This window comes from Falco rusticolus, chromosome 2 (assembly GCF_015220075.1).
Source record: "Falco rusticolus isolate bFalRus1 chromosome 2, bFalRus1.pri, whole genome shotgun sequence".
Classification (NCBI taxonomy): Eukaryota; Metazoa; Chordata; class Aves; order Falconiformes; family Falconidae; genus Falco; species Falco rusticolus.
The window spans coordinates 57,518,464-57,535,929 of record NC_051188.1 but is presented as its reverse complement, the minus strand read 5'-3'; the positions used below and the strand labels follow the sequence as shown (position 1 = coordinate 57,535,929).

The 17,466-nt window shown below is 43.6% G+C and overlaps 1 protein-coding gene across 3 annotated transcripts in view; it reads right to left on the bottom strand.

Moving 5' to 3' along the window:
• The window catches only part of CLYBL (citramalyl-CoA lyase), a 174,523-nt gene that overhangs the window by 44,846 nt on the left and 112,211 nt on the right, over positions 1-17,466 (bottom strand). The window lies entirely within an intron of this gene.

Here is a 17,466-nt window from a genome sequence, read left to right as displayed (position 1 = left end):
CCTGAAGGCAGACTTTTAAAAGGCACACTTTGAACAGCTTATTCTGGGAAAATGAGAAAATATCAAACTAAAATTATTGAAGAGCGTTGATTCCCCTCTCTTTTGCACTGCAGAAGGAGTGTTAATGTGCAAGCTGGAAACTCAAGCCCATTGGGACAGTAAAGATTTTGGATCTGCATTTTGTGCAAGCTGGAAGAAAACGAGGCAGCTGCCAGTATGGTTTCATCCTTGGGATTTTTTCCTTTAACATCTGAAAGGAACTTTGATTTTGTTATAGTTTGCATTCAATATTCTCCCTCCATCAAAATCCTATTGATATAATATGACATGCATGTTGTTCTAAAATCACAGAAGACAGTGTTAAAGAGCACTGAAGAGCCTTATTTGCTGTGTATCTGAAAATGTATAAAACTAACCTATTTCTTTAATTTAAAAAAACCAAATAGACATTTTATTGCACCGTTCTGAAATGAGGATCTTTGTCTAAAGCTGAGGTGAAAGCTAAGTGGGTTTTAAGCTATGAAAGATTTAAACTAACTAGCACCTTTGTCACTTATTCCATGTCAAGTGGGTACAGACTGCAACAATTCTGATAAGGACGTTTTTCACATTCACTTCTGCCAGTAGTGGGAGGGGGGTGAAGAACAAGGGTCATATTTATAATCTGGAATGCTGCAAAATGTATCTCTTCAAGTTTTCAGCTGAACTGAGATATTTATCTTAACAAGATCTAATTAGACCTAATTTCCATAGTATATCAATTATTTTCCTCATTAGAGTAGCTAATGCCATGTTCAGATATCATGGCAATCAAGCTTGCGATTTCTGGAAAAACTGGTTAGAAGGCTCAGTATTAAGTGTGTTTCCAACTGTGAAATTTATCCTTCCGAGCAATGCCTCCCAGTTTACTCACTTTGTTCCAGGATTCTCCACAGCATATGGCCACTGGAACCCATTAAATAACACGAAGTAAGACAAAGTCAGCGATGAGTCAAAAATAGCTACGCTAGTGAATCGCCTTTCAAAATTCTGTCTCTAACAAGAAAAATAATGAAGAATACGACATGCAATTAGAAGAAATTAAGGTCAATTTTCAAGCCGGGTTGCCTACGTCGTGGTTTCGAAATTCACGTTAGGCACCTCAAATAAAAGCAGTCTGATTGAACACCTGCAGCTCTTGGCAACGCACCCGCGCATGTAAGGCAGCCAGGCAATTCTTGTACACAAAGTCTCTACCTCTCGGTTTTGTATTTCCCATTACCTAAAATTCCTAAAACTCCAGGTCCTAATCACTAGGTTTGACATGTTCGTTTCTCCTCCTAAGGAAGACACCCCGTGTTTCCAGTGAGTGGCCATATGTGTGCCATATACTTGTTGGACAAGTCCCATTTGCTCAGCATGACAGTGAAGGCATTTTTGTAGCACAGGAGCTTGTCACAATGTATTTGGCCAAATACATTGTCACAGTGTATTTGAACCCCTCACATCCAGCCTGAGTCATCTGCAAGTTGGGTGTCTGGTCTCTGTTTTTTTCCTGGAGATTTTTTACAGCTGAGAGTGAGAGCTCGGTATATCTGGAAGGAGATTTATCTTCTCCTAGACTAGTTGCCTAAGGCATAAGGATGATTTTGCCTTCTTGGAGGCACCCAGATTCCTTGGCTGAATATCCAGGGATCCTCGGCAGCTAGTTGAGAGGAAGCACCTTCCTCCTAGAGAGCTGCAACAGGCAAGGTGAGACTCAGCTCATTGTTTTCGGGGCTAGTGGCTCCTCTCCCAGATGAGACACACGACATTTTATCTAACTAACTATAGACCTCTACTGCTATAAGAATATCACATGAACAGTGGATCTTCAGGATAAGCTCCATGTACGGTTATACTGACACATTCCATGGCTGAGAGCAGGGAGATGCTTTCATTCACAGTTACACCTTAACTAAACACTAGCCAACTACATGTATTTCCTCACATTTAAAATACACTTGGTGTTCTGAATGGGTGCGTGTCAAATGAGGCACAGGAAACATGCAAGTTTCTGAATAAATGGAATTCTTTATATGATGCATTTTGAAGCTTTGTAGTTGTTATTATTTGCTTACTTTTGTATCCAGCTCCCTTCATTTGCAAGTAAAAAGATGCTTCATCTAGCTGTCCAAATAGTACATTCCAACAAGATATCCCAGGAAATAAACAACCGTTTCTTCTGACCTGAGTTATAAACAACAAAAAGCTTAGAGTCCGCAGACTGTACATACTGTGTCTGTCCCCTTATATCTAAGCATGTCTATGGATTTAATGGGCATATTCAGGTATAACGCAGATAGGAATCCAGCCACAGAACTCCTAATTGATTTAAAATTACATGGATGGTAACAGTGCCAGAAGACAATTTAGTTTGCTCTCTTTCATACTGAGCTGAAGTTGTTTGGTTTTCTTAAAAGAAATAAAACTGATAATTGTCACTACAGTAAGTAAATATGTCTGAATACACACAGAAAGCAGATCTATTGGGTAAGAAGGTTACAGAATCTCATTTTGTGGTCCATCTGCTCCCTCTTTGCTTCCCAAGCCAACAGACACTAATCTGGGATGAAGAAACTGACAGGACATGGGGGAGGAGTAGACGGTCATGATTCCGACTCATTTCAGCTTTTTGATATATGTGCTCATGCCATTGTGATATAATAGAAGGAAAATAATGCAGTGGAGTCAGGAGGACAATCCAAACAATTATGTATTACAGCAGCATTTTACTGTTCAAGACTTTCTCATAATTTCAGTGCAGTTTATATATTTTACCTCTGAGACCTGAGTGCTCAAAATCAATGTTAAAGGCAAAAATGATGCATTGCTGGAAAAGAATGTTAAGCAGATTATAGGCTGAAATAAACAGTAAAATAATCAGATCGAGCTCAGGAAAGTGTCCAGGGTACTCCTGGTAGATTTTTTTCCCTGATTTGCATCTATGCAATTTGAAGGTCTTGAAGAAAAAGTGAACATCACCCCAAAAATTTTTTCTAGCCACCCTAACATGAAAAAAAAAGCAAAAGCAGTGCAAGAGGATGAGAACTAAATACAAAAGAGCTAAGGAGAAAAGCAAAATTCAAAGCCATGGACCATCAGTGAGAAAGACAAAGCTGAAGTGGCAGTGTGGCTAACCAGGGATAGTAAATGAGAAAGGGATGTGCTGTGTGACTGTGCAGTAGTAAAAAAAACAGCCAATGGAGCTGTATCATGTCATATACATCTCAGTGCAGCTCAACAACAGCAGTACTGCCAGTCTTTATTTCTAATTCTGGGCACTTTGTCATCAAAAAGACCATAATAAATAGAATTAAGTCGGTACAGAAGCAAGAAGGATTAAAGTGAAAAAGAGATTAAAAGAGATAAATATGTATTGTCTGGTTTAACTATAATCAAGACGCAAGGCACATACAAGTAATTTAAGCATGTTAACACTCCAGTGAAAGTGGTAAGTTCTTGAACAAAGTAAAAGAGAAGTATCACTAGAATTTTGGATAAGTACTATGAAGAAGTTACAAAAAATAAAGCTGTTGTCAATGGGGAAGTGTGTCTCATGGTTATAAAACCTAGTCCAAGATTTTAAAATCATTTTGACCACACGATGCAAAGCACTGACACGGCATGAGGTCCCTCTGCCAGGTGAAGGCTGTTCATACTTTCTGGAAGGGTAATTTTAGCCCAGATTAGCTGGACTTCCCTCAGCTAACCACAGACTTTTCATGGATCCCTTCTTATCCCTCTTTCTGTTCCCTGTCCTCCAAAGCTACCTGGTTGTCTCTTGGATGTGGTTACCCTCTCTTATGTGCAGAGTCATGATAACTCATGAGGAAACTGGCTTAAATTTAACCTTTTTTTGCCCATTGCAAAACACCTGAACCAACTCAATTGCTCCCAGGACACCATAGCCTCAGTCAGCCACACTGCTGCCCATCACCAGTACTGAGGCTGAGCTGGTGGCCGAAGCCAAACACGATGGAAACTGCGTGCTGACAGTGGTATTCCCAGGGAATGGCAGCATTTGGTCAGGGCACTGAATGTGGTTGCGTTGTGAAGGCTGCAGCCACACAGAGGCAACCAGGGGGAGCTCAGGACATTGCCATGCACATACCACGTGGATATTTTAGGACATTGGCGCAGTAGACAGTCAAGGGAAAATGCTAAGCTAAGCTTACGAAATGGTCAAGGGCAATGGCAGACATTCAAGGTCAGCACTACGGGGAGCTTGCCTGCATCCAAACAAGGACACAGACATAACTGCAAATGCAACAGGAGGTTCCTTGGAGAAGCAGTCATCCTTTGACGGAGGGCAACTCAGTTGTCTCCAAAAGAGGTTAATGACCACACCATAAATGGAGAAGAGATAACTGGAGGGAACCTCTCTCTCTGAAGCATTGACTTCCCAAGATCTCCATAATTTAGCTTGACTTCTATGTCCCTCAGTGTGAAAGCAATGTTTGGAGGCCCTTTGTTGCCCCTTGTTTCATGTTTTTTTCTGGGCATCCTGAGATGTACTAGGCAAAAAGGTTGCAGGTCTGTTCTCTCACCCACACATACGCACACCTACATAGCTGTCTCAGCCTTGCATACTCCCAAACAGTCCTGGCCTTGGCACAGGGTCTGAACTTCCCAGGGTCTAAGACTTTTCTCCTTATGGGCTTGCCCTCCCTAGGACTAATGGTCATGAATCACAGGGTGTTGATTTTATGAAAGCCAAGAATTTCATACAGCAAAGCCCACACATAATTACAGATCATCCTCTGAACTTTATCTAATGCATCAGGATTTATAAAAATCAAACCTGAACTTGAGATAACAAAAGGGATTCCCAGCACAGCAAGCTTTTCCAGAGAAACCTGTGCAGATCTGTGCTCTTATGGTTTAATGCACTACAGGCACAGTATGCAATCACAGAATAACGGTACGCTTGGCATGAGTGAAGATGCGCATTCGTCAGCCTAGAATAGCATGGATCCAAGTCACATCCTCCGATCTGTATGGTGCCTTCAAATGGTCAGAGCGATCACCAAAAAGTCAATCTAAGCTCCTTCTCCTCACTCTCTTGTATTTTGGAAGCCGGTCTTGATCCATTTGTCTTCCGCTGAGGCTGTCAAAAATATTCTGTTCCCAGGAGTATAAAGAAAATAACTTTCTCCTTCTACCTACACTGGATCAGGGATTCTGGAACAAGAAGCAGTGTCTTTGTGTTTAATAGAGCTTGATTGGATTCTTTCATGAATATGCTCTGTTGCTTTTTGCACTGATGTTCATTTCCACACTATCGAGAGGGAAAAGAGCCTAACTACGCATTGTGTGAAACAGAGCTGCTTTTCGATTTGCTTGGAACGTGCCACTTGATAATTTTTCTTGTTTGAAGTGTCTTGGCATCCACGGCCAAAGCCAGACAACTCAAGGACACAGCTGGTCCTACAGGCTCTAGAGAAAGACTGGGAACAAAACCAGGGCTGCAGTGGTGAGAGAAGACTCAACAGAGTGAACGTGCAAAATCAGACTTGGCAGAGAAAGCCACCATGAGCATGGAGCACAGCCAGGCTTCAGTGGGTGCCTCAGCAGCAAACGTAAGGGCCTTTGTCCAGGACATGATTAGCAGAGGTCATCTAATGAATAATACAGGAACAACACTTTCTCCTCCTCAAAATCCCATGTCCAGCCTTTAGATCCCACCTCTTGATGCGGTTGGAAGGCCCAATACAAGCAAAGACTGTTCTGACAACCCACATGTTCATCACCTGCGGGAAGTGAGAGCCAAGAGCTTTGCTGGCTTTCACTTTGCAGCCCTGAATGTTTGGTAGCGTAGCAAAGAAAGCTGAGCAGTCACCAGCTTCCAGGTGGCTGCGGCAGTGCTTTTGTTCCTTCTTTGCAAGGAGGTTCAACAGCTATGAATGTGGTCATTCTCACTCTGCAGCTCCTGCTCTGCTGCTGAGCCCTCACTGTGCTGCTGCTGGACCTCCTGTCCTTGCCTCCTCCTGCAGGACAGACATCAGAGTGCTCTACAAGCCCAGCTTCACCTGCAGCCTCTCCCTGTGCATGGTCTGGACAGCACAGGAGATTGTACTTGAGGCTGGGGACTTCAAGCACAGCCCTGCTCCAACTTGTGGAGTCTTTGCTGTCCCCTGCCACGTGCTTCTGTGGCTTATGAGCTGCTGAAAAGCAAATGGCTTCTTGAAAATGTCACAGAGTTTCTCTGGCAGGTTATCTGATGTGGTGGCCAGCACCCCACACTGCAGGGGGTGGGCAAGCCAAACACAACAGGGCAGGGGAAGCTGCACCCTGGACGTGTCTCCCGCACCGGCGAAACCACTGTCCCACACGCCCTGCCCTGCTCAGTGCAGGTGCCTGATCCGGAGCAGCATGCACTGACTCAGCAGTGCATTAGGTCTGCAGCACCAGCCTGGGGTGGATCGGCTTGGGAGGGAGTTGGCTACAGGAGTGGTGAGACCTGACAGGCAGCACACAGATGGAAAGGAATTAAACTGCTGTTGTTTGCTGCTCTTTGATTCACTGCAAATTCCTTTCTGAGGAAAAAAAGGAAATCATGTCTTGTTCTAGACCAAAGATTTGGGTTTGGAAGACCACAAAATACTTCAGTGCTTGCAGGGACTTTAAAAGACTAGCCAAACCCAAAAGCTCTAGAAAAATTCAAATTCTACTTCTCTGCATGTCCATCTTGGGACCCACCTTTTGATACAGCCAAGGATTAGAACTATTAGGTGAGTTCTCTTAACCTGTGGCTCTTCTTTTACATTCACGCAGCCACTTACTACTGCGTATCTTAGTTCAAGTCCAGATGTCTGTTTTGAAAACAGTCTACGCATGACTTCTAAAATCCAGGCAAGTCAAAGCACTGAATGGATTGCTCATGGTAAATTACCAGATGCAGTAACTTCTCAAGAAGGAAGCAATGCCAGCCAAAACAACATAGGTGGGTAGATTGAAGGAGCTAAGTAATCCATCCCAACAGGCCAGAGCCAGAAGGAACTGCTGCCAGCCATACATGTAAGAGAAACTACTTGTTGTAAAATGCACCCTGAATGCCATTATAAACTGAAATAATATGAAAATATGGATGCTCAGATTAATGAATTAAAAGCAATGACAATTCTGATTGGTTCATAAAAAACACAATTATTCCCTCCCCGCCGCCCCCCCCCCCCCCCCCCCCCCCCCCCGGCAGATAGATACACAAAAAAATACAAAAATACACAAGTTGTAAAGGAGAACCCAAATAACTGTATATGCTTTAGGTCCAATATATTTAGCACAAGCCTAATTTAAGAGTTTTAAATGGAGCTTTACACGAGTATTGGAGTAGAACCCAGCCCCCTTGGTTCCAGCCCCCCAGGGGCTAGTGCTTTCCGCTGCCCAGCACCGGACTCCCGTCCTTCCCACCAAAATAACATTTGCTTACTAATGGCTCTTTCTCCAAAAGGTGTAAATGGGCCCTTGTTTGAGCTCATCACAGATTCAGCTTTATTCTTTTATTTTCAGTAATTTGGAGATTTTTTTCCCCTGCAGATAGTTTCTATGTTCTACTTGCTGCTATTCGCTAGAGAAAGTCTCTTGGGCTTTTTGCCCTTTGTATTTCCTCTCTTCTTTCATGTGGAGAAGACTGCCAACGTGGGATTTGCAAACTGCTGCCAATATGGGATTTGTGCTGCTGCGGCTGCCAATCTTTAATTTAGCATATGTATAAAGCTAATTTTTGGACACGATGCTAGTGCCTGGCATCTCTGCAGGAGTCAGCCAGGTTGTAATGTTTGTATTGTACTGCACTATAAAAAACAATAAAAAGAAAATATAAAGGAAAAAGCCTTTTATCTCTAGCTTTATAGCTACAGATATGGTCTAAATACTTGTATTCTCCCTCTGCATCTAAAATTCGCTTCCTCCTTTCTGTGCTGTAGCCCTTTCTTTTAGATTTGCAGTTTGTGTTGCCTGCAGTAGGAGCCAATGATAGGCTCCTGCTCCCTACTGAGCATATCTTCGTATTAAAATGTATAAATGCAATTCTTTAGTGGAAGAAAGAAAGCTAGTTTTCCTTTAATTATATTGAAACTACAGAGTCACATGTGTGAAGTAATACTTTCTCCTTTTTAAAAATACTGTAATACAGACAGTTGGAGAAAAAAAAAATCTAATCATTCAGGAAACATCTTTCTTACAGAAAACATAAGCTTGGCTACCCTTCTTTGGCAAGGACATCTGCTGTTCGGGGGGAGGTTCCTGCAGCGAATCCTCTAAAATACGGCAGTGCTGTTCTGGTCCCTGCGTGGGAGCAGGAGCGAGCCGAACTCCGGCTCCAGGAGCCCCCAGTACAGAGGACCCCGTGCAGCCCCTGGGAGCTCCCCGGCAGTGCCCTGGGAGCGGGCAAAGGGGAAAGTCGCCAGGGAAGCCAGGGCTGCAGGGTGGGCAGAGGGGAGCAGCTTTGCGCTGCCCCATGATGGTGGCTATAGCAGGACAAAGGCTATAATAGGGTGGTACAGCTCCCAGTGGTTCCAGGTTAATTTATAGATGGATTTATAGGAAAAGCCTCCAGCAACAGTTCACAGATCTTCCTTATGTAGGGGATTTACCTAAACCTATTCCAGCCCTGGTAGCTGAAGGGTGGATGTTCATCAGAAGCAGCGCAGGCATGAAGAAAACTCCAGAGAATGGGCTGCAGTTTGGAAAAATGTTGTGGACCACAATGGTGGCAAACCAAGCTAGTGACTTGAAAGTAGGGTCTGCTGAATGCTTCCAGTCTGAGCATCTTTCCCCAAATGCAAATGCAGGGGGAAAAATCATTAGACAAATACAGAGAAATATGAGGGGTTTGTACATTTGCTTTTTACAAATATTTAGTATTCACATGGGCTGCAGAATCTGTTTTAATTTTTTTTCTTATCAACAGAGATTTTTGCAATTTCTTTTTCTACGATAGGTGTTAGAGGAAGGAAAATGATATTGCAGTGTCCTGGCATCACTTTTTCACTTTAATTACTGTGATTTAAATTACCCCATCTACAGAAGTCCACAATATAGCATTGACTACCCAGTAATAGAAGGTAGTTTTTCCGCACGGCTAGACTGGTATTTTCTAAGAAGGAGATCTGCTAGCTTGCCTACTTTCACAGCGGCAGTGCCATGTGCCGTAATGAGGCAGGATTATTGTTGCAACTGCTCTTGAAGGCCTCTCTCCCCAGGCAGCTGAAGAATGACTGAGTCATGCAGGTGATGCATTTGCTGTAATGAGATGGACAAAACCCTGAAAACCACATCCAGGCCTCTGCTCAGCGCAGAACAATCCCCCATTTACCCACACCTCTGACGGAGGGGGGGGGACATGGGGATGGGGAGGAGGGGGCAAGGACAAATCACTGGTGCTGGGAAAAAAACAAAGATAAAATATATACTAAAAAAATAAAAAAAAGGGGGTCTAAGGCTAATACGCCCTGCACAGTCATGCAGAAAACCTGGAGTTTGATTTCTAATCCCAGCCTCTTGTTCCCCTGGCTGTCGGGGAGCCTGCGCGGGGTGGAAGGAGGTGCCGTGCATCACTCAGCGGCAGCCCCTCCGGCTGCCTAATGAAAGGGGCTGACAGGCTCTTACGGGAGACCCATCCAGCCTGCCTTGGCTGGAAGGATGATGGCCTTGGCACAGAGCATCACACCACAGGAGGGGACTTTCTCCCGGCTTTATAAACTCCATCCTTGAGGCCTTGTGTTGCTGCCAACTTCTTCTGCCCAACGCAGGACTGTCTAGGACTCCCTCTGGGGCTCATCCGCCGGCTGGAGAGGCTGTTATTGAGAAACACAGGATACACTCTCGCAGAGCGCGCCGAGCCTGGACCACCCTGGCTGAGCTTCCCGCACCTGCTGGCTGGGAGACTGAGCATTGGGGCTGGGAATGGTTGCAAGAATAGTACCATTGATAGGAAGCAGAAGGGCAAAACAATTATTTATCTTGTGTTAGGAGTTCGTGAGGGGGGGTATCATGTGGAGCCCTCCATAAGTTAGAAATCGGCTCTATTCCCAGAGCATTGATGCATCAGAAACCCCTACTGACAGGCACCTCAGAAATACGGAAAGGATTAGCACTGTGAATGCCAGGATGCTGTCGCCGATGTTGTGCTCATGTTAACAGCCGTGCTCTGAGCCCCACACCCTATTCTGTCATGGGGGCGGCAGGAAGAAATGCTGTTATCTTTTCAGTATCATATGTCGGACAAAGTCTATTTTATAGACCTCCGTGCAGCTTTAGGATTATGACACAAACATTAATTTCCCATCTGTAGCAGAGAAAGGGGAAGGATTTCTGCACCTTTGCTTTGCTTTGCCAGATCCTCTCCTGGGGTCCAGCCTGTGAGCACTTGTGACTGCACTGGCGAGCCGTCCCCAGTGACTAAGGTCTCATTTCCACAGTAAGTACCTGCTGTGGTTTGGATCAGTCATTTGATTTCCTAGTACACAGGGCTGCCCTCTGCTATGAGCCAGTGGCATTTGAAGCTACTGGAAAAGCAAAACAATCAGTTAAGGATGTTTTGGGCCTGTCCACCAGGATAAAACCTACCACAGGTTTTGTTTCACCTGTGTCTGGCCCTTCCCTTCTGATTAAACCCCATGATTTATTAGCTTCAGCTGATGCAGGCAGAGCCTGGGCATGCTGTTTTCCCTAACGAGGTATCACACAATCTCATGCAAGCACTGTTCACCCCCAAGACAAAGATATTTTCCTTGGACTGAAAGCAGAGGTCAGTGTCTCTGTCTGATCAACCACTGGTGACTCTGCTAAACCTGCCAGAAAAGGGAGCGCTGCCGAGTATTGTTGCTGTCAGAGTTAAAATCTTTGACAGCGCCAACTAGGAATAAATCCGAAGCAAGGGACAAGTACTCAAGCTGCACGCTGCATCACAAAACCTATTCAGAAGCCTACACAAAACCCAACCCAACCAAAACAACAACAAAGAGCTTTTCGGGAGGTCTTGTTATGACCTCATCTCATTGACCTGCTGATTCACTGTTCAGTTGGGCAAAGGCTTCATATGACACTCGTCTTTCCCAATCATGTGAGAAGGATACCAAATAAAATGGAGTCACTGGTGTGAAACATGAAATTATCCTCTCACATTTCATCTGTCAATTATTTCACATCAGCAGTCAAGGAAAACAGATGTAATGAACAGCTCATCATTCAAAACAATCACCAATCAAGCCCAATTCCCTTGCTAAATATATTTAGGGGAAGATCTGCAATAGTTGGATTTACACACGATGTGAATCGAGCTCAGTGGCCTGTTTGCTACGCTGGGCCACACCAGCCCATCTGTACCCTACATCTCCGAGGGTCCGGGCAGCTGCCTGTTCCCAAACCGTGTCCCCTCACTGTACAAGAGCCGGTCCAAATTCAACCCCAGTTGGAAGCACAGTGCCTTAATGTGATTTACTCAATACCTGGGGCATCTAGCTCGCCTGGTGTATCAGTGCTCAAGAAAAACTATCTACGCAGGACAATAAAATAGCCAGAGCAGGAGATAATCAGTACCAGCATACAACCAAGGTAGATCACAATCAACAGTGAAAGCGAGGTCACATCAAGCATAAATGATACAGCTTCATTTCACAACCAGCTGATGCTCCTAAAACTTACCCATATTTAAGAGGCAAGCAGATACCCCAATTTTTTTCCATTTATTTTCTTCAAGTCTTAGTTCTTTATAACCTTTGCCATCCTACCCATGTCTGACTTCAGGAGTGCTAAAGCCTGAATGCTGCTCCTGGTATCTCAGTGTAAGAAATACCTTAGAAATTGCACAGATGAGATAATTATCGCTGCAGACTGCTATTTAAAAATGCATTACTATGACTAACGGGGGAAGAAAAAAGAGTATTTTTTATTTCTCATAATATGGCACACACCTCTATAACACAACAATTTAATGCAGAGTTTTTACATATAGCCCTTTGCTGATGTGAATATTAGAAATGGACACTACACGGTCAATGGAGCACTGCTGAAGCACGGGCAGTCACACGAGTGATTTTTCCCATCTAATAGCACAAACATGCCAACAAACTGCGGCACCTCAGTGGTCTGGTTCCTCACTGATATTTCAGTTGTTTGGCTGCTGCAGCCACAGCCACAGTGAATTTTGAATTAAACACTAGTGCTCGGCGATGCTGACACTCGCAGTCAAGCATATCTTGATGAAATTAGAGATGCAGAAAATATTTTTTGACAGAGTGCACAAGCAAAACAGCCAGAAGTGCAGCCAGTTCGGTGCGAATGGCTTGTGTAGAGAGAGAGACTGGGGGGATGTTAAAAATTGGACTCTCTGATTTTGGCAGGAAGAGGCGAATTTTATTAGCAATCTATGCCACAAACATAACTTTCCAACTATTAACAGTTTTTAGTTGCCAAAAGAAAATCACCATTTCTAATTGCTTCTCAGCTCTTACATTTTAGAATGGAAAAAAAAAAAAAAGAGGAAGGCAAGCAAAATTACATCATCATTATGTAGAATACTAGATAAGTGGAAAATACAGTAGCATTCCAGTTTAACAAAATCTTCAAAAATGTATACACTTTACAACTTTCTACCAAAAGCCAGCACCTGTAATTCCACAACAATTTTGCACACTCATATTAAAAATGTGCAGAAAAATTTTGCAAAGCATCATAAATTAAATAGAAATTGATAAAAATAAGACTGGCTTTTCTTACTGTTGCTATTTATTACCTAGTGTGCAGAGTCTTAAAAGTCTAAGGACACTTGGTTTCCTTGAAGAAACACGTGTTCTTATTTCCCTTTGAATTCAACAGAATGCAAATTTTAAATGAATAGTGCAAGAGACAGCAGGATTACTTCCAACCTCTAAAGCACCAAACCCCACCTGGTTTACTGTATTTCTTCCTAGCCCAGAAGGAAAACACAGCCTTTTCCTGATCACAGTACCACCGTGATCACTGAGCAGGGGAAATTGCTACGAAACACTTTAAGTGTCTCTGACTTAGAGGTTTGGGTGGGCTAAATGAAACTTTTCAAGCAGTGTGTCTAAACTCCATTGAAAATATCCCCAGCTTTTTAGAGGGTCCCTAAAGGTTCACTAAGGCATAGCATGTAAAAATTAGTAGCTAGCTCCTTTGCAGAGAAAGGCTGGCAAGCTCAATGGGGAAATACCCTTCAGTCATAGCAGGGAGAGTGGCCCTTGGGGAAGGGCCCAGATGGACTTGGCTCCCATGGTCAGCTACATCGCCCAGCCAGAAACACAATGCTTGCCACTAAAACCAAACCAGCTGTTCTCAACCACAAGGCTATATACCTATTAATTACCAAAGTGTCTTTATCCACTGCTCTGACCATGCTAGCTAAGAAGATGGCACAAGTAAGCTGCATTAAAAAAGCATTGATTAATTGCTTCATGAGGTGAGTGGGGACATTTCCTACCCTGCCTTGACAGAACATGGCTAGCATATGTACTAGCTTGCAGGGGACAGGGTCTTGAAAACAAAATACAAATTCTTCTACATGTCCTTACTGGAGCCATGGATGTCGGAGAGAAGATAATGGAGGGCTGAGCAGTGCCAGATGTGCAATGATTTGAAATTCACGCTGATGACAAAGCTGAAGGAGCAACACTGTGTATGGACACAAGGCAGGAGGGAAGGGCTCGACTACAAGCTCCCTGGACTACAAAGTGCCAGTTAAAAGCGCACAGCTGCAGATGGCCAAGTTTTTTCATTTGTCTCTGTGGCTGGCACATGTGGCAGAGGAGGCTCACTCTGAGACCTTTCAGGGCCCCGGAAGCTGCCTGCAGCATTGCCACATGGTAGCCTTGGGTCACAGTGCCCTTTTTCTCCTCCACAAAATACCCCCAAACCAGAAAGGAAATGCAGTGCAGGTGAAACAGTTGAGCAAGAAGCACCCCATCCTCCTATGAGAATCACCAGCCTCCAGCCCCTGGCAGGACCCAACCACAAGGGCAGACCAAACATTCCTCTGACCACAATGCTCAGGTCTAGACCAGCTCCCGCACGCAACCAGGGTCCCCAGAGTGTGCACAGAGGAGCAAGGGGACAATGAAACCCAACCTTTCTTTTTTCCTTCTGTGAGATGATGGAGCCACCCTGCACGTGCATGCGTGATTTTGAAGCCAGCCCCCAGGAGATGCAGCAACCATGACAGCCTTTGCATGATGTGCCCCGCTGGGCACCCGCTGGGCCGGCGTGGCTCTGCACCCACCCCTACTGCTAGCCCCCTCGCAGTGCAACAATTTACCCTTGAATAAATTAGCAATAATTGGAAATCCACTTCACTGGACCTTACGCAGCATGACTAATGTGACTCACTTTTTAGCTCTGTTCCTTTTGTGTGACTACTCAGCAAAGAGGGTGCCTTAGAAAAGAGAAAAACCAGTAAACTTTATGCTGTGGAAAAAGAAATGACAGTCTCTGAAGAGTGATATAAAGGTTTAATGGGTGCTTTGGATGCACAAGAAGCAAGTGTTTTAAGAGTACTGTGGGGCACTATGATTCCACTGATGAGTTTTTTGCCTTTGTATCCTTGTCTTTACCTTTTAGATGGTGCGTGTTAATTTTGGTGGCATACGGACAAGTCTCAGAAAGTACATTGCTGCAACAAAGGGAATACAAATCTGCAGAGCACAAATAATTTGGAAGAAAACCCCAGACCTGTGCTGTTTACTAGAAACACTGCAGGGGTTGGGTGGGCTGAGAGTTATCTGAATCTCAGCTTTTGTCTTTGCCTAGCTCTCTTATGAGAATGTAGTTAAACCATTTAAACCCCTCCTTCCTGGAAAGAATTAATGAAAGGTATTTAGAAAGGTAAACACTTACAGTGAAATTACAGCATAAAAAGCTAACACACCAGAAATGGAAGTTTTAAAAAGTGAGAGTGTAAACATTGTTAATTCTGGAGTGTCACATACATCAGTTTTCTTTCATGACTCTATTCAGGCTTATTGTATTGAGCTAATTGCCAGGTCATTTTTTTTCCCCAAAAAATAAAAAGAGGAATATTCAGCATATAAACGCCAGTGTAAGCCCTGTAATATAGCACAGCTACAATATTCAAACAATTTGGCAAACCGTGCACTCACAATAACTTGCAACCTGGTATAGGAAGTAAGCACTACGAATTACAATATAGAATTTGTGACATAATCAGTGTGAGTTTATTAATGTCATATGCAAATGCCATGTTTAAATGTTTCTTTTGGTACCTGCCAACAGGTATTTTCCGTTCTAGGGGGAGTACTTTTCTCTTGATTTATGCACATAATTCCTATAACTGAAGCCGAGATATGCATGCATAAGGAGGGAAAAATACATCCCTGTAGCTACTATTTTTTCTAAGACATTAGCAAGACAAGTGTTTCACAATTTCTGTGTAGGATCCTTAAGCAGAAATTGTGGTGCATGAAACAATCCCAATTTCCAAGGAAAAAATTATAGCCTTTCATTCTCATAGCAGCATGTAACTAAGGTTTAGATGAGTGAACAGATGCATGCAAAAATCAGCCATGAGAATGGAAAACATTCGTTTTCACAATCTGCTAAATCTGCTAGGTATGCATGAAACAGAGCCAAAGAGATCTCCAGCAGAACGCAATGTCACAGTCTTGGCACAACAGGGAACCTTCTCAGATGCTGCTCGTGCCAGCACTGGCACTTGTACTGTTACAGCTGTGTTTAGAGATCATTGAAATATACTGGAATCTCAAAGAGTTAATAATATGACAGCCATTAAAATATATTCTCTTTACTTCCCACTTTTCCAGGAAATGAGATGTGATTTTTTTTCTTATTACTGCAGCTACTGCTTTACATGAAGTAACAAGTTCAATAGAGAGATTTTCCAAGTGCCTTACCCTCTGCAGCAATGTAAGTCCCTTAACAAACCCTTTCAATGAAAACTCCATGGTGTTGCCTTCACAGCACTTACATGACCCAAGCTTGGTGACCTCATGCAATGCTGAAAAAGATCCCAAATTTTGTGTGATGTTTTTATATTACTGTTCTTCTAAACTAGAGTAGAAACGAGCATATAATTAGACTGGGTAGATTAGACTGAATTAAAGAGTATAGTCAAATCTTCTCTTAAGTAGCAGTTTCTCAGAAATAAGGCTTCTGACTTTTCAAGGGTGAATTATATGTCTAATTCTGCTGAAATGTAGATCTTATCAGTTTAACTTCACAGCTGGTGCCCAGCCTCCAAAAGCCTGACTCTCTAAAGCCCAAAGAAAGTAACTGGATTGAGCACCACCCTGTCTCATTTTAGCACGTTGAAAACAAGGGTTGTGGGCAAGAAAGGATATATGGAAAAGCAGGAAGGGAGGAGACCATTCCCTTGAGCAGCAGGCTTCGTCTGACAGCTCCTTTGTGCCTCCTCTTGGTGTGGGAGGCTCGGGCCTTCCAGTTCCTAAAGAAGGCACCTTCAGTCTTTCTTCCCCTGAATACAATTGCTTGGAAGCACTTGGTTTACACAGCACCTTCAGGATGAAGATCTTTTCCTGAAGTGATAGGAGGTTTTCTGCAGATGTAGCATTGTTTTCTGGTCTCCCAACTGGATTCTTTCCTTTTGGAAATCTAGCGGCTTCACACATAAGGGGAATTTCATAGCTTATCTTTTGGAATCTTGGATCAATTTTAATGGGAAAAAGCATTAAAGCAACTTGTCACATGGCTCCTGGGACCACATGGAGAGTCAAGGATGTCTCCGTGCTCCAAGGCTGCCATGCAAGCACTTGCATTTATATTTCTTGGCAAAAATTGCATTTATGTACTCACTGGATTTCCAGAACAGGGTGAAAACCAGATGCCCTTCTTTGCACCACACAGCTTACTCCCTGGGATGTCTACATGAAAAATACTGTGATGAGGGGGTTTATTTTAAGGAGGTGGTTGACTGGTAGCCTACAGTGTTGCCCTTTTCATGCCACACTCTGGAAGGAAAAAAAAAACCAACTATGAAAGGAGGCGTGCCTGTGCCAAGACCCTCTATGAAGTATACCTTCCCTCTGATCTATGACCTGGAATCGGTCCCCAGAGGCAGGGAGGTAGATGCTGCCAGGACAGCCCTCGAACTGCTTACAAAACTCTGCTGGAATCCTGACATGAGGAGGAGGAAAATGAAAGGAGTAGTTTAGAAAAAAATACTTTTGTTTAGGCCAGATATGTGACCTGTAAAGCTGTCTCAAAAGGGGTACACAGCGTCTATCCTTCCTTCAGAGGCTCCATCAAAAGGAATGCCTGGAATCTGCAGCTCCATGCAGTGTAAAGTTTCACTGTGTACTCTTTCCTCTTTGTTAAGCTCCAGAAGCGTGCATTACAATTTTGTATCTTCAATGATTTATTTGTCTTTTACCGGGGTATCTCTCTTTCTTCCTGTTTAAGAAATTTCCAGGGCAAATACTCAGCACCAGAAGA